The sequence below is a fragment of the Lathamus discolor genome, chromosome 5, assembly GCF_037157495.1.
Source record: "Lathamus discolor isolate bLatDis1 chromosome 5, bLatDis1.hap1, whole genome shotgun sequence".
NCBI classification, from domain to species: Eukaryota; Metazoa; Chordata; class Aves; order Psittaciformes; family Psittacidae; genus Lathamus; species Lathamus discolor.
In genome coordinates this window covers 90,147,677-90,154,511 of record NC_088888.1, presented here as the reverse complement: position 1 = coordinate 90,154,511, position 6,835 = coordinate 90,147,677, and the positions used below count along the sequence as shown (strand labels likewise).

Here is a 6,835-nt window from a genome sequence, read left to right as displayed (position 1 = left end):
GCCACACAGAACTGCTGAGCAATTTCTAGATAAATTGAACAAAGATGCCATGTTTCTAACAATTTATGTTTCTAATTAACTTGAGAGCACTGTCTGAGAACTTATGGGCTCATGTTCAGCTTTGGAGAGACCTAAACATGCTTGTACTCTAATAAAGCACAGGAGAAAAGTAACTTGGAAAATCAAAAACCCTCGAAGAGAATAAAATAAACATGGAAAATGATTGATTGATGATTAATGAAAAGAAGTCTGAAGATACTGTGGGGAGGAGCAACTGCTGCTGGAGTGTGAGAAAGTGACCTGGCAAAGTGAGGCATGCAGGTGATGAAGGAATATCTTCCTGACAGAGCTGTAAAAGAGCCATGTGGAAGTGAGAGAGTGGGCAGATAAAAGCAGTGGCAGATGAAGTGTAGGTGGCAGCAAAGAAAAGCTGCAACATACATGAGAATGAAGTAATAGATCTCCTTCCCCCTTCCTTAAATTACTGGATAGGCGGTGGATCTAGTTTGAAAGAACTGTAAAGGAGAAAGAAAGCATTCTTTAATCTGGACCTGACCTTCCCAGGTCATGGGGAAGACTTAGTGTCATCATAAGTCACCGTCTGTCCCCATGCCTGCCTGTTCAGAAGCAGTTTCCTATTTTGGTCACCACAAATACTCAGAGGTATCTGGAGCTCATGTTTCTTCTTCTATGGCAGCCTGTGTGGACATAGAAAAGTCTTCTCTGCTTTGGTTTCTTTGCTCCAGTTGAATCCTGAATTTGCATGCTAATGCCTCAATTCCTTCATTTTATTTTGTCAGTTCTCTTACAGCATACTGTTCTCCCCTGCTCCAATTACAGGCTTCCAAGATTACCGGTGACCTTGCCTTAATATGCAAAAGCTGCTTCACCTCCATGCTACTCCTGTGATGCATCTCTCGCCCTGACCTCACTCCAAATGCTGACATTGCTTCGTGGTTTTTCGTTCTCAACAAGCCCACGTTCTGGGCTTACCAGATATATATATGTACTAATAAAGTAAACAGGGTATGGCTGTCATGGCTGATCCCTAGAACTACTGGCGTAGCCATGTCTGCACTGTAAAGCTATATCCTAGCTAGCAGAGCAAGAGGGCCACATCCAAACCTCCATGGGCAATGCCTTGCTTAGGTTAAATCCTTCCTCTGCTCAGGAATTGTTTGAGAAAGTGCCATGTGTACTAGTCCAAAGGTGCAAACGAACACCGTAACAGTACTGATGATTGAATTACCATGCTCTCGGGTTAGGTTCATGAGTAGCCAGTGTGTTCTGCCTTCCTAAGTTGCTTTTGGAGAAGGCTGGTTCTCCAGGGTCTGATCCAGGCAGACATAAACAGGATAACTCAGCCAACCCTGGCTTGGCTGTTGTCCTTTTTGTCATGAGCAAGTCTAGTTTGTCTTCACCCAGCAGGGCTACTGAGCCTCACCATGCTTGCTCCTGTGCAGAGCTGAGATGAAAAATTAATTTTCCTGCAAGCTGGTAAACATCAGGATTCTGATTTTTCATAAGCATAGAAACAGACCATGGAGTCGTGTGGGACAGTTTATGGCATTGTCTAACCATAATGTGACCAGTCTTTCCTAGAATAATTAACTCCAGAGATCAAGGTTTATGCTTCTCTCTCCCGCATGAGGTTTACTGTGTTGATAACCTCCCATCCCATTTTCCAAACTTTCAAACAAACTTTTGAAGCCTTTGCAATTAATACTTTCTGGCTTATCATTGTAATTCTAGGTTATACATTTAAGTTAAAGCTGAAATTTTGTCACTTCAACAGTGCGAGGCTCCCGGAAAAGATCTGATGGTTTCAGGTAGGTGGTTTACAAGTTGCTTTTACAAATCTAATGAACCTGAGAGATAAGCTTGTGTTTTTCCTCAGAAGACTACTGCATGTTTTGTTAAACACAAAGCTAAGAAAATGTGTCTCCTCTGAGAAGCAGATGCAGGGGCCATTTTGCCCACCTCTAAGACCTCTGTAACTTTGGCATCTATATCTGAACTACTTACTCTAGGACATAATTTCAGACATTTACTTCCGAATAGGATGAATTCCATTTGTGAAGTGGCTTTCTCCACTGGCAGTGAAGATAACACATAGTAACAATTTCAGGTACAAATATGGGGATAAACTACATAATAACAGCATTGTAGGACACTCACAAGATGGTAAATCATCAGCTGAGGGTCAACTTTGAATGGATTAGATGAAGAACAGTTGTGGGTCAAAGTGAATACAAATCAGAATGATGTCCTGGATCAGTGGTTCCGGTTCTGTCTGTGAAGTGCAGAGATTTTTGTTTCTTGACCCCTTGTGTACAGGTGAAGATCAACATGTTCTGTAGATGTGGATCTATGAAGCAGAAACAGGGCAGGGAAGATGATGGATTTCTGTGAGTGGTTGAGCACCCAAGCAGACCAAGCCAGAACTGAGAGGTCTCCAAGGACTATTGCTTGTTGGAAACACTCTCCTGAGGGCTGCTGGCATTGCTGTTGTCTGTACAAACAGGGAGGAAATACATGATGCTGCTTGTATCACCTCATTTTGTCCGTGTCCTCTGCTGTGGGTAGGTGAAGCTGTGGTTCTATATAGTCAGAGTTATGTGAAAACCTCCTGGTTTTTATTGGTAGAATAGAGGGACTTTTTTTTTTTTTTTTTTTTTTTTTTTTTAAGGAGTAGATACCTAAGATATTGGGGCTGGAGGTTCTGTGCTTGCTTTCTGGCGCAATTAGTAGAATTTAAGTCCCCTTCTGAACAAAGTTCCAAATTCAGCTTGCGCTCTGAAACTCCTGTCCTGGGTTCAGCTGTAACAGTTATTTTTCTCCTTCTTAGTAGCTAGTGCAATGCTGTGTTTTCGACTTTAGCCTGAGAACAATGCTGATAACACCAGTGTTTCAGTTGTTGCTAAGTAATGTTGTCGTGGTTTAAACCCAACCACAAACCTCATTCACTCAATCCCCCCCCCTTCTTGCCCTCCCCCTGCTCCTGGAGGGACGGAGAGGAGAATCGAAAAGAATGCAACTCCCACGGGTTGAGATAAGAACAGTTTAGTAACTAAGGTATAACTCAAATCACTACTGCTACCACCAGGAATAATAATGATAAAGGAAATATCAAGGGAAGAGAATAAAACACCTCAGCACCAGCCAACAGATAACTCACCCCACTCCCCCCAGCCGACTACTCGTCCAACCCTGCAGTCCCTAGCCCTTCTGGTTAACTCCCAGTTACCTCCCTGGGCATGACGTGCTGTGGTATGGAATACCTCTTTGGTCAGTTTGGGCCAGGTGTCCTGTCTCTGCTTCCTCCCGGCCTCCCCTCATCCCCAGACTCACAAAGTCCTTGGCCAGAATAAACATGACTTAACAACAATTAAAAACAATCGGTGTTATCAGCTCTGTTCCCAGGCTGGAAGTCAAAACACAGAGCTTGCACCAGTTACTAAGAAGGAGCAAAACGGCTCCAGGACAAATGTTTACTCCAATCAAGGACTTTTAGTCTCATGCTCTGCCAGTGAGCAGGGGCACGGGAAGCCTGGAAGAAGCAGAGTTAGGACACCTGACCCAAACTGGCCAAAGGGTTATTCCCTACCGCAGCGCGTCCTGCCCAGTATATAAACCACGACCACTCACTCCTTTGTGGTTCTGATATCTCAGACGACTATTTGCCGTTGTAATTAAGTCTCCTCTGGAAATGGAGGTTCTGAGGGCGGACCCGGCGTTCTGAGCTGAGAACTTCTTGCCTTGGTGCCCCATCTAGTGGGTAGCTTGCACTGAGCAGCACTAAGAGCAACTTGATTTGTATTGCTTTGAGAATAAAAAAAAGCAGTGAAAGGAGCTGATATGAAGATTCCCTATGGAGTTTAATAATCGCAAATGAAATCATTGTGTTTTCATTCTTCTCCTGCTGATACTTGGTTTCCGTGTAGAGACACTGCAATACAGACAATGTTACTTAGCATTATGTGCTGAAGCATTTTCATAACATAACTGTGAAGTCATCCATAAGTTAAGAGGCTTATTAGGTAACCTTGAAAATAGGAAGCATTCCAGCAGCACTTCAAGGTCTGCCATAGCCAAACTTTTAAAATCTGTGTTTTGTCTTGACAGAGCTGCTTATGTACCAGATTGTTAAAGCGGTAAATATGTTCAGACGTGAACTTTTTGTTGTACATATTTATAAGGAAAATAAAAGAAAGTGGCTTGAGAAGTGGAACAAGGTTTTATGGCTATATCCAAATTGGTTTTACAAATGACATTTTTCTAGTCCATCTGTCAAATGAATTTAGTGAGCCAAATTTGTACTTTGCTTGCACTTAAGTTGTTCAGTGTAACCCAAGGGAGTAAGATGGATAGCTAGACAGAACATATGGCCCTAGCTGCCTAAAAAATTGAGTTTGTTTGGTTTTTGCTTTTTAAATAAAAAGGAAAAGAAAGAAGGAAATAGCTAAACTATCTGGTAAGGATTAAGCTGTTTTCTCTGGCAAATGTGTTTTACAGAACTAGCTATTTTTAAGAGGCTGTCTGTAACTATACCTATCTCACAGTATTTCAATTTTAAATGAACCCTGACGAAAGCACTTTCTGAAGAGTTTTTGTGCTATCTGTGTCTTCAGAGAGGATCCTAAGGGATGGAGACTTCTGGATCTGTATAACAAGGTTATTTTGAAAAAAAGTATTTCATAAAGGATAGGCTGATTATTTTCATTAAGCTGCATAGCAGGGTTAGTAAAAAACTCTGCATGAAACTCCCAAGGTAGAGATACTGGAAGACAAATGAGAGTCTGACTAAAATAAAAGGAGTATTGTTGGGAATGAAACTGGTGAACCATGATCTTGCATTCCTCTTTGCCTTAGTTTGGCATGCCTTGAAAATCTGACTCTTCAGTTTACTGTTTATAAAGGAGTAAAAATTTTAAAGGAGGCACGTGTCAGTGTGTGTCTTTGTGTGAAAGTGATGGACAAGTGATTGTTTTCCTTATTGATATCATATCCATTTGTATCATTTTCTACTGGTTTTCAGCCTCTCATTTTTGTTCTTTGCCTTCTATAATCAACATACGTTTTGCAGCACACTTATAGCTCCCTCTTTTGATAGCTAGGTTGGTTTTACACTGTCTCAGGATTCATGCAGAGAGTAAGATCTTTAGCTGTGCAAATCCGGAGAATCTCTAAATTCTTTTCTGGTGTGGAGAAGCTTTATTATTTTTATTTTTTTTTTTTCATTGTGTTTCTAAGCCTGTAGCCCCTAAAATAGTTTCCAAAAGAAATGATCCTGGAAAAAATTGCTTTCAGGATAAACGATCTGAAGCTCAGTGCTAGAGTTCTAGCAGCCGGAATGGTCCCATAAGATCCATTGCACTGACCAGCAATCATCCTAGCTCAGCTCCCCAGAACAGGCGTGAAGGCTGACAGAGGTAACTGCTGATAAGGTGTTTAGGAAACAGATCTTATTTGCAAGAGAACCTTTGTGTTACACCTGTATCCCACTCTAGACTAGGTGAATGTCTTTTTCTCTATGATTTCTGTGTTTCGGAAAAAGTTCTCGAACTGAAGCAGTACTGATACTTGCGATAAATGGAAGTCCTTTTCTTGCCCATATTGAGGGTCAAGTCCTGGGCTTGGGCTCCTGTATGTTCTCCTCGTTAAACATTTTATATTTGATATTTGACTATTCAAATTTTGGAGAGACTGGGCACAGTGTCAGAGTCATTTGGAGAGGGAAGATTTAATAGCTTTTTTAATCCAGGCAGAAGTTTATAGGAGGAGAAGAGGTGCTCCCAAAAAACATGGGTCTGAGGGGAGAGGATGGGCAGATGCAGGGTGGAGTGCTAAGTCTCAAGCTGCATGGCCATGGGCTGTGGCTATTTCCTCTCTCAGCTCAGAGGGCAGCTGCCTGTAAGGATGCCTTTGGAAAATTGTCTAATGCTTCCTTTATGCTGAAGAAGATCTTCTGACCCTGGGCTCAGGCTTGGTGAGCCAGTAGCAGTAACAGCTACAAGGCTGGTGGGAGCAGCCTCATATCCAGTCCTTTGCCTGGTATGTGTCTGACCTCTCATCTCTTCTTCAAACTACTTGGTTACAAGTCGGGCCCTGCACCCAGGGCTAATCTGCTATCCTGTGCTTTCCCAGTCTGAAAGGGAAGGCAGAAATGTAGCCTAAGAATTCATAAACAACGTAAATACATCCTCACTGTAGCCTGAAACTCCTCCTTGGACCTGAGAACCCTTTCCTAGCAATTACATATACTCAGATGTACTTATGTGGAGGTAATTTCTGTTGACTGAAAGCTAATATTTCATATAATATAAATAAGAAATTTAGTATGAATTCTGATATTTCTGACATAAATTGCATCATGGAGTTTAAATAATTGGCAATACTGAAATAATAGCTCATTGAAACCTGCCTATTTGAAACTAGGTTTTGTGAATCATAATATATTGCAGAAGCTAAATAAGGCTTTAAAAGAAAATTGGCCAGCTTAATGGTCCAATTGTCTAAGTGCAAATTCACTACCATGGAAACACTGCTCTGTTATTTCTGATTCCTTACTCATAAAAGCTATATTCTGTGTTGTAAGGCGATAGACATTTCCTAATCAATGCAGTTTTACGGGGGTCCAACACTACGCAATGTGTTTGAAGAGAAGCCAGAGGCATGGAGGAGGCTTTTATCAACTTTCTTTCTCACATGTAGTTTTGGAGTTAATAAGAACCTTTCCCTACCCTGCCTGTGGCCCCATTTCAACATGCCCCAGACCATCAGTCCCAGCCCCAGTGATGATGGAGCAGTGCTGATCTCCAGCTCTGGGCACCAC

At 41.9% G+C, this 6,835-nt stretch overlaps 1 protein-coding gene across 1 annotated transcript in view; it reads left to right on the top strand.

Annotated features, from left to right (window-relative positions):
- Positions 1 to 1,689: 1,689 nt before the first annotated feature.
- Positions 1,690 to 6,835, top strand: part of MYOM2 (myomesin 2) — a 97,640-nt gene continuing 92,494 nt past the window's right edge. Inside the window, exon 1 of the mRNA XM_065681533.1 lies at positions 1,690 to 1,829. The gene's annotated coding sequence lies outside the window, so the exon portion shown is untranslated. The remainder of the gene's footprint in view (positions 1,830 to 6,835) is intronic.